Source organism: Lampris incognitus, chromosome 5 (assembly GCF_029633865.1).
Source record: "Lampris incognitus isolate fLamInc1 chromosome 5, fLamInc1.hap2, whole genome shotgun sequence".
NCBI lineage: Eukaryota > Metazoa > Chordata > Actinopteri > Lampriformes > Lampridae > Lampris > Lampris incognitus.
Window position 1 is genome coordinate 70,428,203 of NC_079215.1, and position 23,334 is coordinate 70,451,536.

The 23,334-nt window shown below is 40.9% G+C and overlaps 8 non-coding genes and 7 pseudogenes across 8 annotated transcripts; all 15 read left to right on the forward strand.

Annotated features, from left to right (window-relative positions):
• Positions 1-482: 482 nt before the first annotated feature.
• Positions 483-718, forward strand: LOC130113562 (small nucleolar RNA U3; annotated as a pseudogene).
• Positions 719-2,350: 1,632 nt separating this feature from the next.
• LOC130113565 (small nucleolar RNA U3) lies at positions 2,351-2,568 on the forward strand. Its single transcript, XR_008810333.1, has one exon. It is a non-coding gene; the product is annotated as a small nucleolar RNA U3 (small nucleolar RNA).
• A 1,097-nt stretch (positions 2,569-3,665) lies between these two features.
• Positions 3,666-3,872, forward strand: LOC130113531 (small nucleolar RNA U3). Its single transcript, XR_008810319.1, has one exon. It is a non-coding gene; the product is annotated as a small nucleolar RNA U3 (small nucleolar RNA).
• A 1,486-nt stretch (positions 3,873-5,358) lies between these two features.
• LOC130113554 (small nucleolar RNA U3) lies at positions 5,359-5,532 on the forward strand (annotated as a pseudogene).
• A 1,847-nt stretch (positions 5,533-7,379) lies between these two features.
• LOC130113564 (small nucleolar RNA U3) lies at positions 7,380-7,554 on the forward strand (annotated as a pseudogene).
• Positions 7,555-8,583: 1,029 nt separating this feature from the next.
• Positions 8,584-8,790, forward strand: LOC130113534 (small nucleolar RNA U3). The gene has a single exon (XR_008810322.1). It is a non-coding gene; the product is annotated as a small nucleolar RNA U3 (small nucleolar RNA).
• A 1,588-nt stretch (positions 8,791-10,378) lies between these two features.
• LOC130113551 (small nucleolar RNA U3) lies at positions 10,379-10,598 on the forward strand. Its single transcript, XR_008810331.1, has one exon. It is a non-coding gene; the product is annotated as a small nucleolar RNA U3 (small nucleolar RNA).
• A 1,222-nt stretch (positions 10,599-11,820) lies between these two features.
• Positions 11,821-12,027, forward strand: LOC130113532 (small nucleolar RNA U3). Its single transcript, XR_008810320.1, has one exon. It is a non-coding gene; the product is annotated as a small nucleolar RNA U3 (small nucleolar RNA).
• Positions 12,028-13,621: 1,594 nt separating this feature from the next.
• Positions 13,622-13,814, forward strand: LOC130113563 (small nucleolar RNA U3; annotated as a pseudogene).
• A 1,106-nt stretch (positions 13,815-14,920) lies between these two features.
• Positions 14,921-15,127, forward strand: LOC130113529 (small nucleolar RNA U3). Its single transcript, XR_008810317.1, has one exon. It is a non-coding gene; the product is annotated as a small nucleolar RNA U3 (small nucleolar RNA).
• A 1,591-nt stretch (positions 15,128-16,718) lies between these two features.
• On the forward strand, positions 16,719-16,941 carry LOC130113549 (small nucleolar RNA U3). The gene has a single exon (XR_008810330.1). It is a non-coding gene; the product is annotated as a small nucleolar RNA U3 (small nucleolar RNA).
• Positions 16,942-17,353: 412 nt separating this feature from the next.
• On the forward strand, positions 17,354-17,523 carry LOC130113547 (small nucleolar RNA U3; annotated as a pseudogene).
• Positions 17,524-18,766: 1,243 nt separating this feature from the next.
• Positions 18,767-18,973, forward strand: LOC130113528 (small nucleolar RNA U3). The gene has a single exon (XR_008810316.1). It is a non-coding gene; the product is annotated as a small nucleolar RNA U3 (small nucleolar RNA).
• Positions 18,974-20,610: 1,637 nt separating this feature from the next.
• LOC130113555 (small nucleolar RNA U3) lies at positions 20,611-20,784 on the forward strand (annotated as a pseudogene).
• A 404-nt stretch (positions 20,785-21,188) lies between these two features.
• On the forward strand, positions 21,189-21,358 carry LOC130113548 (small nucleolar RNA U3; annotated as a pseudogene).
• Positions 21,359-23,334: the final 1,976 nt, after the last annotated feature.

The window sequence follows — 23,334 nt, forward strand, 5'->3', positions numbered from 1 at the left end:
AATATGTTTCTACTTAGAGGAACCCTGCTGCAATGTAGCGGTTTGGTTATCCACCCGTCTAAATCTTCCTCCTCGTCATCCTGCCAGCTAACCTCCCTCCCCCCCAAATGCTCAGAATCATCTGAAATGCCAAGAAATGTGGTTTTTAGCCATTTTTAGAAAATGCATATTTTGCATAATTGTTTTAATTTACCGCTATTTTTCTGGTCCTCTCTGCAAAAATACCTACCACCTCCAAAAAAAAATTGGATCATAAGTTCATTTTTGCAAAAATGCATTTATTTTGCATAATGCCAAAACATTTCTAGTCCCAGAAATTTTTTTTTACATAGATGAAAAAATCAAAGATGCTCAGAATCATCTGAAATGCAGATGTTTTTTTTTTAGAAAAATGCATATTTTGCATATTTATGCATAATTTTAATTTTCTGGGATTTTTCCTTTACTCTTTGAGACAATACCTACCACCTCCAAAAAGAATTAGGATCATAAATGCTTTAGTTTTCCGTCCTGCTATCTACACTGACAACATACACACACACACACACACATTACGAAAATATGAGTAGAGTTTCCCGCCAGCCACGATTCTGGGCTGTTGTGAATCTTCCTGAGCGCAAAGCGGGTACAGGGAAGCTGTTTAATGACAAACTCTGCTTTTATGACTGTTGAGTGCTCCTTTATGGGAGCATCGAGGAAGGAGCACATTTTGAGGGGTTAAAAAGGGGGGGGGGGAAAATCCAGAAATCCACCAGTTTTATCCAGACTTAAACCTTCGTGCTAATCCTTACCCTAAAAACATTAAATTGCAATCGCATACAACTTCAAAAAAAGAGAAGCTTATATTACTCTAAACCCCACCAATAACTTTTCAAGCTTAAAGCTGGATAAACTAATCAAGATGGGAGGTGAATTGTAAAGAAGAAACATCCAAATTTACCTTATCCTTAATCCATCAAACTCTATCCACATCCCTAACCCTAATTCTGGGGGTATCTCCAAGCCAGCACTGGCGGAGGCACTCTGGTGACACGCGCTGGCCCGGGTATTCAACCCTAAACTTTCACTCCGAGAAGGTCAGTATTATCCATCAGAAATGCCATTGCCATGGTTAGCTTGGCTACTGCTAAGAATTAATCCCACAAAGAATACCATAGTAACAGACTGTCTTGGCGGTTGCCAAGCTAACCACTGCAGTGGCGTTTCTGATGGAAAGTACAGAGCTCCTCGGTGTGAAAGGTTTGGATAAAATTAACGGATAGCTCAGTCTACATTTTTTTTGTTATACTTGGGGGTAGAACTAGGGTAAGAGGTTTTTTTTGTTATACTTGGGGGTAGAACTAGTGTAAGAGGTTTTTTTTTTGTTGGAGTTGGCGGTAGAACTAGGGTAAGATGTTTTTTGTTAGACTTGGCGGTAGAACTAGGATAAGAGGTGTTTTTTGTTAGACTTGGGGGTAGAACTAGGGTAAGATGTTTTTTGTTAGACTTGGGGGTAGAACTAGGATAAGAGGTGTTTTTTGTTAGACTTGGGGGTAGAACTAGGATAAGAGGTGTTTTTTGTTAGACTTGGGGGTAGAACTAGGGTAAGATGTTTTTGTTAGACTTGGCGGTAGAACTAGGGTAAGAGGTTTTTTTTTGTTAGACTTGGCAGTAGAACTAGGGTAAGATGTTTTTTTTTTTTTTTTTTTTTTTTGCTCAGGCAGCCAGTCTGCTGTAGGATTGTTTGCCCTAGCAGATCAAACCCCAGCCCTAACCGTAAGATCCATCCGTTAAGTTTATCCAAACCTAACGCTAACCAAAAGCTGCAGAAGACTATTTTCAGTGATCATTTCTGCCGTTCTTAACTTGAAATATGTTTCTACTAGAGGAACCCTGCTGCAATGTAGCGGTTTGGTTATCCACCCGTCTAAATCTTCCTCCTCGTCATCCTGCCAGCTAACCTCCCTCCCCCCCAAATGCTCAGAATCATCTGAAATGCCAAGAAAAGGGGTTTTTAGCCATTTTTAGAAAATGCATATTTTGCATAATTGTTTTAATTTACCGCTATTTTTCTGGTCCTCTCTGCAAAAATACCTATCACCTCCAAAAAAAAATTAGGATCATAAGTTCATTTTTGCAAAAATGCATTTATTTTGCATAATGCCAAAACATTTCTAGTCCCAGAAATTTTTTTTTTACATAGGTGAAAAAATCAAAGATGCTCAGAATCATCTGAAATGCAGATGTGTTTTTTTTTTAGAAAAATGCATATTTTGCATATTTATGCATAATTTTAATTTTCTGGGATTTTTCCTTTACTCTCTGAGACAATACCTACCACCTCCAAAAAGAATTAGGATCATAAATGCTTTAGTTTTCCGTCCTGCTATCTACACTGACAACACACACACACACACACTACGAAAATATGAGTAGAAAGTGATTCCCGCCAGCCATGATTCTGGGCTGTCATGAATCTTCCTGAGCGCAAAGCGGGTACAGGGAAGTTGTTTAATGACAAACTCTGCTTTTATGACCGTTGAGTGCTCCTTTATGGGAGCATCGAGGAAGGAGCGCATTCTGAGGGGGACAAGTCCAGAAATCCACCAGTTTTATCCAGACCTAAACCTTAGTCCTAATCCTTACCCTAAAAACATTAAATTGCAATCGCATACAACTTCAAAAAAAAGAGAAGAAGCTTATATTACTCTAAACCCCACCAATAACTTTTCAAGCTTAAAGCAGGGTAAACTAATCAAGATGGGAGGTGAATTATAAAGAAGAAACATCCAAATTTACCTTATCCTTAATCCATCAAACTCTATCCACATCTCTAACCCTAATTCTGGGGGTATCTCCAACCCAGCACTGGCGGAGGCACTCTGGTGACACGCGCTGGCCCGGGTATTCAACCCTAAACTTTCACTCCGAGAAGGTCAGTATTATCCATCAGAAATGCCATTGCCATGGTTAGCTTGGCTACTGCTAAGAATTAATCCCACAAAGAATACCATAGTAACAGAGACTGTCTTGGCGGTTGCCAAGCTAACCACTGCAGTGGCGTTTCTGATGGAAAGTACAGAGCTCCTCGGTGTGAAAGGTTTGGATAAAACTAACGGATAGCTCAGTCTACATTTTTTTTGTTATACTTGGGGGTAGAACTAGGGTAAGAGGTTTTTTTTTGTTATACTTGGGGGTAGAACTAGGGTAAGAGGTTTTTTTTTTGTTGGAGTTGGCGGTAGAACTAGGGTAAGATGTTTTTTGTTAGACTTGGCGGTAGAACTAGGGTAAGGTGTTTTTTGTTAGACTTGGTGGTAGAACTAGGGTAAGAGGGTTTTTTGTTAGACTTGGCGGTAGAACTAGGATAAGAGGTTTTTTTTTGTTAGACTTGGCGGTAGAACTAGGGTAAGATGTTTTTTGTTAGACTTGGCGGTAGAACTAGGGTAAGAGGTTTTTTTTGTTAGACTTGGCGGTAGAACTAGGGTAAGATGTTTTTTGATAGACTTGGGGGTAGAACTAGGGTAAGATGTTTTTTTTTGTTAGACTTGGCGGTAGAACTAGGGTAAGAGGTTTTTTTTTTTTGCTCAGTAGCCAGTCTCTGCTGTAGGATTGTCTGCCCTAGCAGATCAAAACCCAGCCCTAACCGTAAGATCCATCCGTTAAGTTTATCTAACCAAAAGCTGCAGAAGACTGGATTTTCAGCGATCATTTCTGCCGTTCTTAGCTTGAAATATGTTTCTAAAGTGATTCCCGCCAGCCACGATTCTGGGCTGTCATGAATCTTCCTGAGCGCAAAGCGGGTACAGGGAAGTTGTTTAATGACAAATTCTGCTTTTATGACCGTTGGGTGCTCCTTTATGGGAGCTTTGAGGAAGGAGCACATTCTGAGGGGTTAAAAAGGGGGGAAAATTCCGAAATCTACCAGTTTAATCCAGACCTAAACCTTAGTCCTTACCCTAAAAATATTAAATTGCAATAGCAGACAACTTCAAAAAAAGAGAAAAAGCTTATATTACTCTAAACCCCACCAATAACTTTTCAAGCTTAAAGCAGGGTAAACTAATCAAGATGGGAGGTGAATTGTAAAGAAGAAACATCCGAATTTACCGTATCCTTAATCCATCAAACTCTATTCACATCTCTAACCCTAATTCTGGGGGTATCTCCAACCCAGCACTGGCGGAGGCACTCTGGTGACACGCGCTGGCCCGGGCATTCAACCTTTAACTGTCACTCCGAGAAGGTCAGTATTATCCATCAGAAATGCCATTGCCATGGTTAGCTTGGCTACTGCTAAGAATTAATCCCACAAAGAATACCATAGTAACAGAGACTGTCTTGGCGGTTGCCAAGCTAACCACTGCAGTGGCGTTTCTGATGGAAAGTACAGAGCTCCTCGGTGTGAAAGGTTTGGATAAAATTAACGGATAGCTCAGTCTACATTTTTTTGTTATACTTGGGGGTAGAACTAGGGTAAGAGGTTTTTTTTGTTATACTTGGGGGTAGAACTAGTGTAAGAGGTTTTTTTTTTGTTGGAGTTGGCGGTAGAACTAGGGTAAGATGTTTTTTGTTAGACTTGGCGGTAGAACTAGGGTAAGATGTTTTTTGTTAGACTTGGCGGTAGAACTAGGGTATGAGGTTTTTTTTTTTTGCTCAGGCAGCCAGTCTCTGCTGTAGGATTGTCTGCCCTAGCAGATCAAACCCCAGCCCTAACCGTAAGATCCATCCGTTAAGTTTATCCAAACCCAACGCTAACCAAAAGCTGCAGACGACTATTTTCAGCGATCATTTCTGCCATTCTTAACTTGAAATATGTTTCTACTAGAGGAACCCTGCTGCAATGTAGCGGTTTGGTTATCCACCCGTCTAAATCTTCCTCCTCTTCATCCTGCCAGCTAACCGCCTGCCCCTAAACCCCCCTACTCAAACTCCCTCCCCCCAAATGCTCAGAATCATCTGAAATGCCAAGAAAAATGTTTTTTTGCCATTTTTAGAAAATGAATATTTTGCATAATGATGCATAATTATTTTGTTTGTCTGGTCCTCTCTGGAACAATACCTACCAGCTCCAAAAAAAATTAGGATCATAAGTGAATTTTTGCAAAAATGCATTTATTTTGCATAATGCCATATGTCCCAGAATTTTTTTTTTACATAGGCGAAAAAAATCAAAGATAATCAGAATCATCTGAAATGCAGATAATTGGTTTTTATCCATTTTTAGAAAAATGCATATTTTGTATATTTATGCATAATTTTAATTTTCTGGTATTTTTCCTTTTACCCTCTGAGACAATACCTACCACCTACAAAAAGAATTGGGATCATAAATGCTTTAGTTTTCGGTCCCGCTATCTACACTAACTAACACACACACACATTACGAAAATATATGAGTAGAAAGTGATTCCCGCCAGCCACGATTCTGGGCTGTTGTGAATCTTCCTGAGCGCAAAGCGGGTACAGGGAAGTTGTTTAATGACACACTCTGCTTTTATGACCGTTGAGTACTCCTTTATGGGAGCATCGAGGAAGGAGCGCATTCTGAGGGGTTAAAAGGGGGGGGGAAATCCAGAAATCCACCAGTTTTATCCAGACCTAACCCTTAGTCCTAATCCTTACCCTAAAAACATTAAATTGCAATCGCAGACAAGCTAAAAAAAAGCTTATATTACTCTAAACCCCACCAACAACTTTTCAAGCTTAAAGCAGGGTAAACTAATCAAGATGGGAGGTGAATTATAAAGAAGAAACATCCAAATTTACCTTATCCTTAATCCATCAAACTCTATCCACATCTCTAACCCTAATTCTAGGGGTATCTCCAACCCAGCACTGGCGGAGGCACTCTGGTGACACGCGCTGGCCCGGGTATTCAACCCTAAACTTTCACTCCGAGAAGGTCAGTATTATCCATCAGAAATGCCATTGCCATGGTTAGCTTGGCTACTGCTAAGAATTAATCCCACAAAGAATACCATAGTAACAGAGACTGTCTTGGCGGTTGCCAAGCTAACCACTGCAGTGGCATTTCTGATGGAAAGTACAGAGCTCCTCGGTGTGGAAGGTTTGGATAAAATTAACGGATAGCTCAGTCTACATTTTTTTTGTTATACTTGGGGGTAGAACTAGGGTAAGAGGTTTTTTTTGTTATACTTGGGGGTAGAACTAGTGTAAGAGGTTTTTTTTTTCGTTGGAGTTGGCGGTAGAACTAGGGTAAGATGTTTTTTGTTAGACTTGGCGGTAGAACTAGGGTAAGATGTTTTTTGTTAGACTTGGCGGTAGAACTAGGGTAAGAGGTTTTTTGTTAGACTTGGCGGTAGAACTAGGGTAAGATGTTTTTTGTTAGACTTGGGGGTAGAACTAGGATAAGAGGTGTTTTTTGTTAGACTTGGGGGTAGAACTAGGGTAAGGTGTTTTTTGTTAGACTTGGGGGTAGAACTAGGGTAAGATGTTTTTTGTTAGACTTGGGGGTAGAACTAGGGTAAGATGTTTTTTGTTAGACTTGGCGGTAGAACTAGGGTAAGATGTTTTTTGTTAGACTTGGCGGTAGAACTAGGGTAAGATGTTTTTTGTTAGACTTGGCGGTAGAACTAGGGTAAGATGTTTTTTGTTAGACTTGGGGGTAGAACTAGGGTAAGAGGTTTTTTTTTGTTAGACTTGGCAGTAGAACTAGGGTAAGATGTTTTTTTTTTTTTTGCTCAGGCAGCCAGTCTGCTGTAGGATTGTTTGCCCTAGCAGATCAAACCCCAGCCCTAACCGTAAGATCCATCCGTTAAGTTTATCCAAACCTAACGCTAACCAAAAGCTGCAGAAGACTATTTTCAGTGATCATTTCTGCCATTCTTAACTTGAAATATGTTTCTACTAGAGGAACCCTGCTGCAATGTAGCGGTTTGGTTATCCACCCGTCTAAATCTTCCTCCTCGTCATCCTGCCAGCTAACCTCCCTCCCCCCCAAATGCTCAGAATCATCTGAAATGCCAAGAAAAGTGGTTTTTAGCCATTTTTAGAAAATGCATATTTTGCATAATTGTTTTAATTTACCGCTATTTTTCTGGTCCTCTCTGCAAAAATACCTACCACCTCCAAAAAAAAATTAGGATCATAAGTTCATTTTTGCAAAAATGCATTTATTTTGCATAATGCCAAAACATTTCTAGTCCCAGAAATTTTTTTTTACATAGGTGAAAAAATCAAAGATGCTCAGAATCATCTGAAATGCAGATGTGTTTTTTTTTTAGAAAAATGCATATTTTGCATATTTATGCATAATTTTAATTTTCTGGGATTTTTCCTTTACTCTCTGAGACAATACCTACCACCTCCAAAAAGAATTAGGATCATAAATGCTTTAGTTTTCCGTCCTGCTATCTACACTGACAACACACACACACACACACATTACGAAAATATGAGTAGAAAGTGATTCCCGCCAGCCATGATTCTGGGCTGTCATGAATCTTCCTGAGCGCAAAGCGGGTACAGGGAAGTTGTTTAATGACAAACTCTGCTTTTATGACCGTTGAGTGCTCCTTTATGGGAGCATCGAGGAAGGAGCGCATTCTGAGGGGGAAAAGTCCAGAAATCCACCAGTTTTATCCAGACCTAAACCTTAGTCCTAATCCTTACCCTAAAAACATTAAATTGCAATCGCATACAACTTCAAAAAAAAGAGAAGAAGCTTATATTACTCTAAACCCCACCAATAACTTTTCAAGCTTAAAGCAGGGTAAACTAATCAAGATGGGAGGTGAATTGTAAAGAAGAAACATCCAAATTTACCTTATCCTTAATCCATCAAACTCTATCCACATCCCTAACCCTAATTCTGGGGGTATCTCCAAGCCAGCACTGGCGGAGGCACTCTGGTGACACGCGCTGGCCCGGGTATTCAACCCTAAACTTTCACTCCGAGAAGGTCAGTATTATCCATCAGAAATGCCATTGCCATGGTTAGCTTGGCTACTGCTAAGAATTAATCCCACAAAGAATACCATAGTAACAGAGACTGTCTTGGCGGTTGCCAAGCTAACCACTGCAGTGGCGTTTCTGATGGAAAGTACAGAGCTCCTCGGTGTGAAAGGTTTGGATAAAATTAACGGATAGCTCAGTCTACATTTTTTTTGTTATACTTGGGGGTAGAACTAGGGTAAGAGGTTTTTTTTGTTATACTTGGGGGTAGAACTAGGGTAAGAGGTTTTTTTTTTGTTGGAGTTGGCGGTAGAACTAGGGTAAGATGTTTTTTGTTAGACTTGGCGGTAGAACTAGGGTAAGAGGTGTTTTTTGTTAGACTTGGCGGTAGAACTAGGGTAAGGTGTTTTTTGTTAGACTTGGCGGTAGAACTAGGGTAAGAGGTTTTTTTTTGTTAGACTTGGCGGTAGAACTAGGGTAAGAGGTTTTTTGATAGACTTGGGGGTAGAACTAGGGTAAGAGATGTTTTTTTTTGTTAGACTTGGCGGTAGAACTAGGATAAGAGGTTTTTTTTTTTTTGCTCAGGTAGCCAGTCTCTGCTGTAGGATTGTCTGCCCTAGCAGATCAAAACCCAGCCCTAACCGTAAGATCCATCCGTTAAGTTTATCTAACCCTAACCAAAAGCTGCAGAAGACTGGATTTTCAGCGATCATTTCTGCCGTTCTTAGCTTGAAATATGTTTCTAAAGTGATTCCCGCCAGCCACGATTCTGGGCTGTCATGAATCTTCCTGAGCGCAAAGCGGGTACAGGGAAGTTGTTTAATGACAAATTCTGCTTTTATGACCGTTGGGTGCTCCTTTATGGGAGCTTTGAGGAAGGAGCGCATTCTGAGGGGTTAAAAAGGGGGGAAAATTCCGAAATCTACCAGTTTAATCCAGACCTAAACCTTAGTCCTTACCCTAAAAATATTAAATTGCAATAGCAGACAACTTCAAAAAAAGAGAAAAAGCTTATATTACTCTAAACCCCACCAATAACTTTTCAAGCTTAAAGCAGGGTAAACTAATCAAGATGGGAGGTGAATTGTAAAGAAGAAACATCCGAATTTACCGTATCCTTAATCCATCAAACTCTATTCACATCTCTAACCCTAATTCTGGGGGTATCTCCAAGCCAGCACTGGCGGAGGCACTCTGGTGACACGCGCTGGCCCGGGCATTCAACCTTTAACTGTCACTCCGAGAAGGTCAGTATTATCCATCAGAAATGCCATTGCCATGGTTAGCTTGGCTACTGCGAAGAGTTGTACTCTGTTGCTGTGGTGTTCTCTGTGCGATTGACTACCTGAGCTGATAAAACACTTAGCCTAAGCGAAACATGTAGAAAGAGCCATCTTGTTCTACATCTTTCGGTCAGGGTTGGCGTAGGGTTATGGTCAGCAACAGAGACTGTCTGCCTGTGCAGATAAAACCCTTAGACTAAACCTATCCCAACCCTTAAAAATGTAAAAAGAGTCATCCGTTAATTGTATACAAACCTAAAGCTCCAAGACACTCAGTATTTCCCATCAGAAATGCCATTGCCGTGGTTAGCTTGACTCCTGCTAAGAATTAATCCCACAAAGAATACCATAGTAAGAGAGACGGTCTTGGCGGTTGCCAAGCTAACCACTGCAGTGGCGTTTCTGATGGAAAATACAGAGCTTCTCGGTGTGAAAGGTTTGGATAAAATTAACGGATAGCTCATTCTACATTTTTCTTTTGTTAGACTTGGGGGTAGAACTAGGGTAAGAGGTTTTTTTTTTTTGCTCAGGCAGCCAGTCTCTGCTGTAGGATTGTCTGCCCTAGCAGATCAAACCCCAGCCCTAACCGTAAGATCCATCCGTTAAGTTTATCCAAACCCAACGCTAACCAAAAGCTGCAGACGACTATTTTCAGCGATCATTTCTGCCATTCTTAACTTGAAATATGTTTCTACTAGAGGAACCGTGCTGCAATGTAGCGGTTTGGTTATCCACCCGTCTAAATCTTCCTCCTCTTCATCCTGCCAGCTAACCGCCTGCCCCTAAACCCCCCTACTCAAACTCCCTCCCCCCAAATGCTCAGAATCATCTGAAATGCCAAGAAAAATGTTTTTTTGCCATTTTTAGAAAATGAATATTTTGCATAATGATGCATAATTATTTTGTTTGTCTGGTCCTCTCTGGAACAATACCTACCAGCTCCAAAAAAAATTAGGATCATAAGTGAATTTTTGCAAAAATGCATTCATTTTGCATAATGCCATATGTCCCAGAATTTTTTTTTTACATAGGCGAAAAAAATCAAAGATGCTCAGAATCATCTGAAATGCAGATAATTGGTTTTTATCCATTTTTAGAAAAATGCATATTTTGTATATTTATGCATAATTTTAATTTTCTGGTATTTTTCCTTTTACCCTCTGAGACAATACCTACCACCTACAAAAAGAATTAGGATCATAAATGCTTTAGTTTTCGGTCCCGCTATCTACACTAACACACACACACATTACGAAAATATATGAGTAGAAAGTGATTCCCGCCAGCCACGATTCTGGGCTGTTGTGAATCTTCCTGAGCGCAAAGCGGGTACAGGGAAGTTGTTTAATGACACACTCTGCTTTTATGACCGTTGAGTACTCCTTTATGGGAGCATCGAGGAAGGAGCGCATTCTGAGGGGTTAAAAGGGGGGGGGGAAATCCAGAAATCCACCAGTTTTATCCAGACCTAACCCTTAGTCCTAATCCTTACCCTAAAAACATTAAATTGCAATCGCAGACAAGCTAAAAAAAAGCTTATATTACTCTAAACCCCACCAACAACTTTTCAAGCTTAAAGCAGGGTAAACTAATCAAGATGGGAGGTGAATTATAAAGAAGAAACATCCAAATTTACCTTATCCTTAATCCATCAAACTCTATCCACATCTCTAACCCTAATTCTGGGGGTATCTCCAAGCCAGCACTGGCGGAGGCACTCTGGTGACACGCGCTGGCCCGGGTATTCAACCCTAAACTTTCACTCCGAGAAGGTCAGTCCATCAGAAATGCCATTGCCATGGTTAGCTTGGCTACTGCTAAGAATTAATCCCACAAAGAATACCATAGTAACAGAGACTGTCTTGGCGGTTGCCAAGCTAACCACTGCAGTGGCGTTTCTGATGGAAAGTACAGAGCTCCTCGGTGTGAAAGGTTTGGATAAAATTAACGGATAGCTCAGTCTACATTTTTTTTGTTATACTTGGGGGTAGAACTAGGGTAAGAGGTTTTTTTTGTTATACTTGGGGGTAGAACTAGGGTAAGAGGTTTTTTTTTTGTTGGAGTTGGCGGTAGAACTAGGGTAAGATGTTTTTTGTTAGACTTGGCGGTAGAACTAGGGTAAGGTGTTTTTTGTTAGACTTGGCGGTAGAACTAGGGTAAGAGGGTTTTTTGTTAGACTTGGCGGTAGAACTAGGATAAGAGGTTTTTTTTTTGTTAGACTTGGCGGTAGAACTAGGGTAAGATGTTTTTTGTTAGACTTGGCGGTAGAACTAGGGTAAGATGTTTTTTGTTAGACTTGGCGGTAGAACTAGGGTAAGAGGTTTTTTTTGTTAGACTTGGCGGTAGAACTAGGGTAAGATGTTTTTTGTTAGACTTGAGGGTAGAACTAGGGTAAGATGTTTTTTGTTAGACTTGGCGGTAGAACTAGGGTAAGATGTTTTTTGATAGACTTGGGGGTAGAACTAGGGTAAGAGATATTTTTTTTGTTAGACTTGGCGGTAGAACTAGGGTAAGAGGTTTTTTTTTTTTTTTTGCTCAGGTAGCCAGTCTCTGCTGTAGGATTGTCTGCCCTAACAGATCAAAACCCAGCCCTAACCGTAAGATCCATCCGTTAAGTTTATCTAACCCTAACCAAAAGCTGCAGAAGACTGGATTTTCAGCGATCATTTCTGCCGTTCTTAGCTTGAAATATGTTTCTAAAGTGATTCCCGCCAGCCACGATTCTGGGCTGTCATGAATCTTCCTGAGCGCAAAGCGGGTACAGGGAAGTTGTTTAATGACAAATTCTGCTTTTATGACCGTTGGGTGCTCCTTTATGGGAGCTTTGAGGAAGGAGCACATTCTGAGGGGTTAAAAAGGGGGGAAAATTCCGAAATCTACCATTTTAATCCAGACCTAAACCTTAGTCCTTACCCTAAAAATATTAAATTGCAATAGCAGACAACTTCAAAAAAAGAGAAAAAGCTTATATTACTCTAAACCCCACCAATAACTTTTCAAGCTTAAAGCAGGGTAAACTAATCAAGATGGGAGGTGAATTGTAAAGAAGAAACATCCGAATTTACCGTATCCTTAATCCATCAAACTCTATTCACATCTCTAACCCTAATTCTGGGGGTATCTCCAAGCCAGCACTGGCGGAGGCACTCTGGTGACACGCGCTGGCCCGGGCATTCAACCTTTAACTGTCACTCCGAGAAGGTCAGTATTATCCATCAGAAATGCCATTGCCATGGTTAGCTTGGCTACTGCGAAGAGTTGTACTCTGTTGCTGTGATGTTCTCTGTGCGATTGACTACCTGAGCTGATAAAACACTTAGCCTAAGCGAAACATGTAGAAAGAGCCATCTTGTTCTACATCTTTCGGTCAGGGTTGGCGTAGGGTTATGGTCAGCAACAGAGACTGTCTGCCTGTGCAGATAAAACCCTTAGGCTAAACCTATCCCAACCCTTAAAAATGTAAAAAGAGTCATCCGTTAATTGTATACAAACCTAAAGTTCCAAGACACTCAGTATTTCCCATCAGAAATGCCATTGCCGTGGTTAGCTTGACTCCTGCTAAGAATTAATCCCACAAAGAATACCATAGTAAGAGAGACGGTCTTGGCGGTTGCCAAGCTAACCACTGCAGTGGCGTTTCTGATGGAAAATACAGAGCTTCTCGGTGTGAAAGGTTTGGATAAAATTAACGGATAGCTCATTCTACATTTTTCTTTTGTTAGACTTGGGGGTAGAACTAGGGTAAGAGGTTTTTTTTTTTGCTCAGGCAGCCAGTCTCTGCTGTAGGATTGTCTGCCCTAGCAGATCAAACCCCAGCCCTAACCGTAAGATCCATCCGTTAAGTTTATCCAAACCTTACGCTAACCAAAAGCTGCAGACGACTATTTTCAGCGATCATTTCTGCCGTTCTTAACTTGAAATATGTTTCTACTTAGAGGAACCCTGCTGCAATGTAGCGGTTTGGTTATCCACCCGTCTAAATCTTCCTCCTCGTCATCCTGCCAGCTAACCTCCCTCCCCCCCAAATGCTCAGAATCATCTGAAATGCCAAGAAATGTGGTTTTTAGCCATTTTTAGAAAATGCATATTTTGCATAATTGTTTTAATTTACCGCTATTTTTCTGGTCCTCTCTGCAAAAATACCTACCACCTCCAAAAAAAATTGGATCATAAGTTCATTTTTGCAAAAATGCATTTATTTTGCATAATGCCAAAACATTTCTAGTCCCAAAAATTTTTTTTTACATAGATGAAAAAATCAAAGATGCTCAGAATCATCTGAAATGCAGATGTGTGTTTTTTTTTTTAGAAAAATGCATATTTTGCATATTTATGCATAATTTTAATTTTCTGGGATTTTTCCTTTACTCTTTGAGACAATACCTACCACCTCCAAAAAGAATTACGATCATAAATGCTTTAGTTTTCCGTCCTGCTATCTACACTGACAACATACACACACACACACACATTACGAAAATATGAGTAGAGTTTCCCGCCAGCCACGATTCTGGGCTGTTGTGAATCTTCCTGAGCGCAAAGCGGGTACAGGGAAGCTGTTTAATGACAAACTCTGCTTTTATGACTGTTGAGTGCTCCTTTATGGGAGCATCGAGGAAGGAGCACATTTTGAGGGGTTAAAAAGGGGGGGGGGAATCCAGAAATCCACCAGTTTTATCCAGACTTAAACCTTAGTGCTAATCCTTACCCTAAAAACATTAAATTGCAATCGCATACAACTTCAAAAAAAGAGAAGCTTATATTACTCTAAACCCCACCAATAACTTTTCAAGCTTAAAGCAGGGTAAACTAATCAAGATGGGAGGTGAATTGTAAAGAAGAAACATCCAAATTTACCTTATCCTTAATCCATCAAACTCTATCCACATCCCTAACCCTAATTCTGGGGGTATCTCCAAGCCAGCACTGGCGGAGGCACTCTGGTGACACGCGCTGGCCCGGGTATTCAACCCTAAACTTTCACTCCGAGAAGGTCAGTATTATCCATCAGAAATGCCATTGCCATGGTTAGCTTGGCTACTGCTAAGAATTAATCCCACAAAGAATACCATAGTAACAGAGACTGTCTTGGCGGTTGCCAAGCTAACCACTGCAGTGGCGTTTCTGATGGAAAGTACAGAGCTCCTCGGTGTGAAAGGTTTGGATAAAATTAACGGATAGCTCAGTCTACATTTTTTTTTGTTATACTTGGGGGTAGAACTAGGGTAAGAGGTTTTTTTTGTTATACTTGGGGGTAGAACTAGTGTAAGAGGTTTTTTTTTTTTGTTGGAGTTGGCGGTAGAACTAGGGTAAGATGTTTTTTGTTAGACTTGGCGGTAGAACTAGGGTAAGATGTTTTTTGTTAGACTTGGCGGTAGAACTAGGGTAAGAGGTTTTTTGTTAGACTTGGGGGTAGAACTAGGGTAAGATGTTTTTTGTTAGACTTGGCGGTAGAACTAGGATAAGAGGTGTTTTTTGTTAGACTTGGGGGTAGAACTAGGGTAAGATGTTTTTTGTTAGACTTGGCGGTAGAACTAGGGTAAGATGTTTTTTGTTAGACTTGGGGGTAGAACTAGGGTAAGAGGTTTTTTTTGTTAGACTTGGCAGTAGAACTAGGGTAAGAGGTTTTTTTTTTTTTTGCTCAGGTAGCCAGTCTCTGCTGTAGGATTGTCTGCCCTAGCAGATCAAAACCCAGCCCTAACCGTAAGATCCATCCGTTAAGTTTATCTAACCAAAAGCTGCAGAAGACTGGATTTTCAGCGATCATTTCTGCCGTTCTTAACTTGAAATATGTTTCTAAAGTGATTCCCGCCAGCCACGATTCAGGGCTGTCATGAATCTTCCTGAGCGCAAAGCGGGTACAGGGAAGTTGTTTAATGACAAATTCTGCTTTTATGACCGTTGGGTGCTCCTTTATGGGAGCTTTGAGGAAGGAGCGCATTCTGAGGGGTTAAAAAGGGGGGAAAATTCCGAAATCTACCAGTTTAATCCAGACCTAAACCTTAGTCCTTACCCTAAAAATATTAAATTGCAATAGCAGACAACTTCAAAAAAAGAGAAGAAGCTTATATTACTCTAAACCCCACCAATAACTTTTCAAGCTTAAAGCAGGGTAAACTAATCAAGATGGGAGGTGAATTGTAAAGGAGAAACATCCGAATTTACCGTATCCTTAATCCATCAAACTCTATTCACATCTCTAACCCTAATTCTGGGGGTATCTCCAAGCCAGCACTGGCGGAGGCACTCTGGTGACACGCGCTGGCCCGGGTATTCAACCTTTAACTGTCACTCCGAGAAGGTCAGTATTATCCATCAGAAATGCCATTGCCATGGTTAGCTTGGCTACTGCGAAGAGTTGTACTCTGTTGCTGTGGTGTTCTCTGTGCGATTGACTACCTGAGCTGATAAAACACTTAGCCTAAGCGAAACATGTAGAAAGAGCCATCTTGTTCTACATCTTTCGGTCAGGGTTGGCGTAGGGTTATGGTCAGCAACAGAGACTGTCTGCCTGTGCAGATAAAACCCTTAGACTAAACCTATCCCAACCCTTAAAAATGTAGAAAGAGTCATCCGTTAATTGTATACAAACCTAAAGCTCCAAGACACTCAGTATTTCCCATCAGAAATGCCATTGCCGTGGTTAGCTTGACTCCTGCTAAGAATTAATCCCACAAAGAATACCATAGTAAGAGAGACGGTCTTGGCGGTTGCCAAGCTAACCACTGCAGTGGCGTTTCTGATGGAAAATACAGAGCTTCTCAGTGTGAAAGGTTTGGATAAAATTAATGGATAGCTCAGTCTACATTTTTCTTTTGTTAGACTTGGGGGTAGAACTAGGGTATGAGGTTTTTTTTTTTTTTGCTCAGGCAGCCAGTCTCTGCTGTAGGATTGTCTGCCCTAGCAGATCAAACCCCAGCCCTAACCGTAAGATCCATCCGTTAAGTTTATCCAAACCTTACGCTAACCAAAAGCTGCAGACGACTATTTTCAGCGATCATTTCTGCCATTCTTAACTTGAAATATGTTTCTACTAGAGGAACCCTGCTGCAATGTAGCGGTTTGGTTATCCATCCGTCTAAATCTTCCTCCTCTTCATCCTGCCAGCTAACCGCCTGCCCCTAAACCCCCCTACTCAAACTCCCTCCCCCCAAATGCTCAGAATCATCTGAAATGCCAAGAAAAATGGTTTTTTGCCATTTTTAGAAAATGAATATTTTGCATAATGATGCATAATTATTTTGTTTGTCTGGTCCTCTCTGGAACAATACCTACCAGCTCCAAAAAAAATTAGGATCATAAGTGCATTTTTGCAAAAGTGCATTTATTTTGCATAATGCCATATGTCCCAGAATTTTTTTTTTACATAGGCGAAAAAAATCAAAGATGCTCAGAATCATCTGAAATGCAGATAATTGGTTTTTATCCATTTTTAGAAAAATGCATATTTTGTATATTTATGCATAATTTTAATTTTCTGGTATTTTTCCTTTTACTCTCTGAGAAAATACCTACCACCTACAAAAAGAATTAGGATCATAAATGCTTTAGTTTTCGGTCCCGCTATCTACACTAACTAACACACACACACATTACGAAAATATATGAGAAGAAAGTGATTCCCGCCAGCCACGATTCTGGGCTGTTGTGAATCTTCCTGAGCGCAAAGCGGGTACAGGGAAGTTGTTTAATGACACACTCTGCTTTTATGACCGTTGAGTGCTCCTTTATGGGAGCATCGAGGAAGGAGCGCATTCTGAGGGGTTAAAAGGGGGGGGAAAATCCAGAAATCCACCAGTTTTATCCAGACCTAACCCTTAGTCCTAATCCTTACCCTAAAAACATTAAATTGCAATCGCAGACAAGCTAAAAAAAAAGCTTATATTACTCTAAACCCCACCAACAACTTTTCAAGCTTAAAGCAGGGTAAACTAATCAAGATGGAAGACAATGGGAGGTGAATTGTAAAGAAGAAACATCCAAATTTACCGTATCCTTAATCCATCAAACTCTATCCACATCTCTAACCCTAATTCTGGGGGTATCTCCAAGCCAGCACTGGCGGAGGCACTCTGGTGACACGCGCTGGCCCGGGCATTCAACCCTTAACTTTCACTCCGAGAAGGTCAGTATTATCCATCAGAAATACCATTGCCATGGTTCGCTTGCCTACTGTGAAGAGTTAGTCTCTGTTGTTGTGGTGTTCTTGAGAAATGTGTTTCTAAAGTGAGTCCTGCTACCCACGATGATGAGCTGTGATGCTTCTTCCTGAACATAAAGCAGGTACAGAGAAGTGGTTTAATAACAAGTTCTGTGCTTTTGTGGAAAGAAGCATGCTCTGAGTGGTAAAATGCAGAGAGCCATCAATTAATTTTATTTAAACCTAACCCTAAAAACAAACTGCCGTAGCAGTGAACTTCAAAAAAAAATCATTTATAATGCTCCAACCCACATCATCAATTTTTCAAGTTTAAACGGGGTAAGCCAATCAAGATACAAGACAGTGGGAGATGAATTGTAAAGAAGAAAAAACCTCCAAATTGAACCTACCATTAACCCATCAAACTCTCTCCATAACCCTAATCCTGAGGGTTTCTCCAATCCGGCACTCAGGCACTGTCCACCTGAGCAGATAAAACTTTACCCAAACCCTACCTAAACCGAAACATGTAGAAAGAACCATCTGTTAATTTGATCCAAAACTTTGACTATGAGAAGCTTGGTATTCTCCTTCAGAAATGACATTGCTGTGGTTAGTTTGGCTCCTGCTAAGAATTAATCCCACAAAGAATACCATAGTAACAGAGACTGTCTTGGCGGTCGCCAAGCTAACCACTGCAGTGGCATTTCTGATGGAAAATAGAGCTTCTCGGTGTCAAAGGTTTGGATAAAATTAACGGATAGCTCAGTCTACATTTTTTTTGTTATACTTGGGGGTAGAACTAGGGTAAGAGGCTTTTTTTGTTACACTTGGGGGTAGAACTAGGGTAAGAGGTTTTTTTTTGTTGGAGTTGGCGGTAGAACTAGGGTAAGGTGTTTTTTGTTAGACTTGGCGGTAGAACTAGGGTAAGGTGTTTTTTGTTAGACTTGGCGGTAGAACTAGGGTAAGAGGGTTTTTTGTTAGACTTGGCGGTAGAACTAGGGTAAGAGGTGTTTTTTGTTAGACCTGGCGGTAGAACTAGGGTAAGAGGTGTTTTTTGTTAGACTTGGCGGTAGAACTAGGGTAAGATGTTTTTTGTTAGACTTGGCGGTAGAACTAGGGTAAGATGTTTTTTGTTAGACTTGGGGGTAGAACTAGGATAAGAGGTTTTTTTTTTAGACTTGGGGGTAGAACTAGGATAAGAGGTTTTTTTTGTTAGACTTGGCGGTAGAACTAGGGTAAGATGTTTTTTGATAGACTTGGGGGTAGAACTAGGGTAAGAGATGTTTTTTTTTGTTAGACTTGGCGGTAGAACTAGGGTAAGAGGTTGTTTTTTTTTGCTCAGGTAGCCAGTCTCTGCTGTAGGATTGTCTGCCCTAGCAGATCAAAACCCAGCCCTAACCGTAAGATCCATCCGTTAAGTTTATCTAACCCTAACCAAAAGCTGCAGAAGACTGGATTTTCAGCGATCATTTCTGCCGTTCTTAACTTGAAATATGTTTCTAAAGTGATTCCCGCCAGCCACGATTCTGGGCTGTCATGAATCTTCCTGAGCGTAAAGCGGGTACAGGGAAGTTGTTTAATGACAAATTCTGCTTTTATGACCGTTGGGTGCTCCTTTATGGGAGCTTTGAGGAAGGAGCGCATTCTGAGGGGTTAAAGGGGGGAAAATTCAGAAATCTACCAGTTTAATCCAGACCTAAACCTTAGTCCTTACCCTAAAAATATTAAATTGCAATAGCAGACAACTTCAAAAAAAGAGAAGAAGCTTATATTACTCTAAACCCCACCAATAACTTTTCAAGCTTAAAGCAGGGTAAACTAATCAAGATGGGAGGTGAATTGTAAAGAAGAAACATCCGAATTTACCGTATCCTTAATCCATCAAACTCTATTCACATCTCTAACCCTAATTCTGGGGGTATCTCCAAGCCAGCACTGGCGGAGGCACTCTGGTGACACGCGCTGGCCCGGGCATTCAACCTTTAACTGTCACTCCGAGAAGGTCAGTATTATCCATCAGAAATGCCATTGCCATGGTTAGCTTGGCTACTGCGAAGAGTTGTACTCTGTTGCTGTGGTGTTCTCTGTGCGATTGACTACCTGAGCTGATAAAACACTTAGCCTAAGCGAAACATGTAGAAAGAGCCATCTTGTTCTAGATCTTTCGGTCAGGGTTGGCGTAGGGTTATGGTCAGCAACAGAGACTGTCTGCCTGTGCAGATAAAACCCTTAGACTAAACCTATCCCAACCCTTAAAAATGTAAAAAGAGTCATCCGTTAATTGTATACAAACCTAAAGCTCCAAAACACTCAGTATTTCCCATCAGAAATGCCATTGCCGTGGTTAGCTTGACTCCTGCTAAGAATTAATCCCACAAAGAATACCATAGTAAGAGAGACGGTCTTGGCGGTTGCCAAGCTAACCACTGCAGTGGCGTTTCTGATGGAAAATACAGAGCTTCTCAGTGTGAAAGGTTTGGATAAAATTAATGGATAGCTCAGTCTACATTTTTCTTTTGTTAGACTTGGGGGTAGAACTAGGGTAAGAGGTTTTTTTTTTTTTTTTTTTTGCTCAGGCAGCCAGTCTCTGCTGTAGGATTGTCTGCCCTAGCAGATCAAACCCCAGCCCTAACCGTAAGATCCATCCGTTAAGTTTATCCAAACCCAACGCTAACCAAAAGCTGCAGACGACTATTTTCAGCGATCATTTCTGCCATTCTTAACTTGAAATATGTTTCTACTAGAGGAACCCTGCTGCAATGTAGCGGTTTGGTTATCCACCCGTCTAAATCTTCCTCCTCTTCATCCTGCCAGCTAACCGCCTGCCCCTAAACCCCCCTACTCAAACTCCCTCCCCCCAAATGCTCAGAATCATCTGAAATACCAAGAAAAGTGGTTTTTAGCCATTTTTAGAAAATGCATAATGATGCATAATTATTTTGTTTGTCTGGTCCTCTCTGGAACAATACCTACCAGCTCCAAAAAAAATTAGGATCATAAGTGCATTTTTGCAAAAATGCATTTATTTTGCATAATGCCATATGTCCCAGAATTTTTTTTTTACATAGGCGAAAAAAATCAAAGATGCTCAGAATCATCTGAAATGCAGATAATTGGTTTTTATCCATTTTTAGAAAAATGCATATTTTGTATATTTATGCATAATTTTAATTTTCTGGTATTTTTCCTTTTACCCTCTGAGACAATACCTACCACCTACAAAAAGAATTAGGATCATAAATGCTTTAGTTTTCGGTCCCGCTATCTACACTAACTAACACACACACACACATTACGAAAATATATGAGTAGAAAGTGATTCCCGCCAGCCACGATTCTGGGCTGTTGTGAATCTTCCTGAGCGCAAAGCGGGTACAGGGAAGTTGTTTAATGACACACTCTGCTTTTATGACCGTTGAGTACTCCTTTATGGGAGCATCGAGGAAGGAGCGCATTCTGAGGGGTTAAAAAGGGGGGGAAATCCACCAGTTTTATCCAGACCTAACCCTTAGTCCTAATCCTTACCCTAAAAACATTAAATTGCAATCGCAGACAAGCTAAAAAAAAAAGCTTATATTACTCTAAACCCCACCAACAACTTTTCAAGCTTAAAGCAGGGTAAACTAATCAAGATGGAAGACAATGGGAGGTGAATTGTAAAGAAGAAACATCCAAATTTACCGTATCCTTAATCCATCAAACTCTATCCACATCTCTAACCCTAATTCTGGGGGTATCTCCAAGCCAGCACTGGCGGAGGCACTCTGGTGACACGCGCTGGCCCGGGCATTCAACCCTTAACTTTCACTCCGAGAAGGTCAGTATTATCCATCAGAAATACCATTGCCATGGTTCGCTTGCCTACTGTGAAGAGTTAGTCTCTGTTGTTGTGGTGTTCTTGAGAAATGTGTTTCTAAAGTGAGTCCTGCTACCCACGATGATGAGCTGTGATGCTTCTTCCTGAACATAAAGCAGGTACAGAGAAGTGGTTTAATAACAAGTTCTGTGCTTTTGTGGAAAGAAGCATGCTCTGAGTGGTAAAATGCAGAGAGCCATCAATTAATTTTATTTAAACCTAACCCTAAAAACAAACTGCCGTAGCAGTGAACTTCAAAAAAAAAATCATTTATAATGCTCCAACCCACATCATCAATTTTTCAAGTTTAAACGGGGTAAGCCAATCAAGATACAAGACAGTGGGAGATGAATTGTAAAGAAGAAAAAACCTCCAAATTGAACCTACCATTAACCCATCAAACTCTCTCCATAACCCTAATCCTGAGGGTTTCTCCAATCCGGCACTTAGGCACTGTCCACCTGAGCAGATAAAACTTTACCCAAACCCTACCTAAACCGAAACATGTAGAAAGAACCATCTGTTAATTTGATCCAAAACTTTGACTACGAGAAGCTTGGTATTCTCCTTCAGAAATGACATTGCTGTGGTTAGTTTGGCGACCGCGAAGAGTTAGTCACTTTCTGTGGTATTATCTGCCCGAGCAGATAGAACTGTACCCCAACCTAAATGTAGAAGGAGCCTTCCTTTAACTGGACCCAAAAATCTTACTCTGACAAGCTCTGTATTTTCCATCAGAAATGCCATTGTCATGGTGAGCTTTGCTACCACGAAGAGTTAGTCTCTGTTGCTGTGGTATTCTCTGTGGGATTGTCTGCCTGAGCAGGTAAAACACTTACCCTAACCGAACCGAAACATGTCGAAAGAACCATCTGTTTATCGCGCCGAGAAGCTCGGTACGTTCCATCCGCAGTGCCATTGCCATAATTAGCTTGGCTACGATTGAGAGTTGGTCTCTGTTGCTGTGGGATTTCTGAGGGATTGTTCGACTAAACGGATAAAACCCTTACCCTAAGTGAAACATGTAGAACGCACTCTGGTAATTTTATCCAAAACTTTCACTCCGAGAAGCTTGGTACTTTCCATCAGAAATGCCATTGCAGTGGTTAGCTTGGCTACTGCGAGGAGTTGGACTCTGTTGCTGTGGTATTCTCTGTGCGATTGACTACCTGAGCTGATGAAACCCTTACCCTAAGCGAAACATGTAGAAAAAGCCATCTTGTTCTACATCTTTCGGTCAGGGTTGGCGTAGGGTTATGGTCAGCAACAGAGACTGTCTGCCTGTGCAGATAAAACCCTTAGACTAAACCTATCCCAACCCTTAATGTAAAAAGAGCCATCTGTTAATTGTATACAAACCTAAAGCTCCAAGACACTCAGTATTTCCCATCAGAAATGCCATTGCCGTGGTTAGCTTGACTCCTGCTAAGAATTAATCCCACAAAGAATACCATAGTAACAGACTGTCTTGGCAGTTGCCAAGCTAACCACTGCAGTGGCGTTTCTGATGGAAAGTACAGAGCTTCTCGGGGTGAAAGGTTTGGATAAAATTAACGGATAGCTCAGTCTACATTTTTCTTTTGTTAGACTTGGGGGTAGGACTAGGGTAAGAGGTTTTTTTTTTGTTTTTTTTTTGCTAAGGCAGCCAGTCTCTGCTGTAGGATTGTTTGCCCTAGCAGATCAAACCCCAGCCCTAACCGTAAGATCCATCCGTTAAGTTTATCCAAACCTAATGCTAACCAAAAGCTGCATGAGACTATTTTCAGCGATCATTTCTGCCGTTCTTAACTTGAAATGTTTCTACTAGAAGAACCCTGCTGCAATGTAGCGGTTTGGTTATCCACCCGTCTAAATCTTCCTCCTCTTCATCCTGCCAGCTAACCGCCTTCCCCCTGCCCCTAAACCCCCCACTCCAACTCCCTCCCCCCAAATGCTCAGAATCATCTGAAATGCCAAGAAAAGTGGTTTTTAGCCATTTTTAGAAAATGCATATGACGCATAATTGTTTTAATTTACTACTATTTTTCTGGTCCTCTCTGGATCAATACCTACAACCTCCAAAAAAAATTAGGATCATAAGTGCATTTTTGCAAAAATGCATTTATTTTGCATAATGCTAAACATTTCTAAGTCCCAGAATTTTTGTTTTTACATAGGTG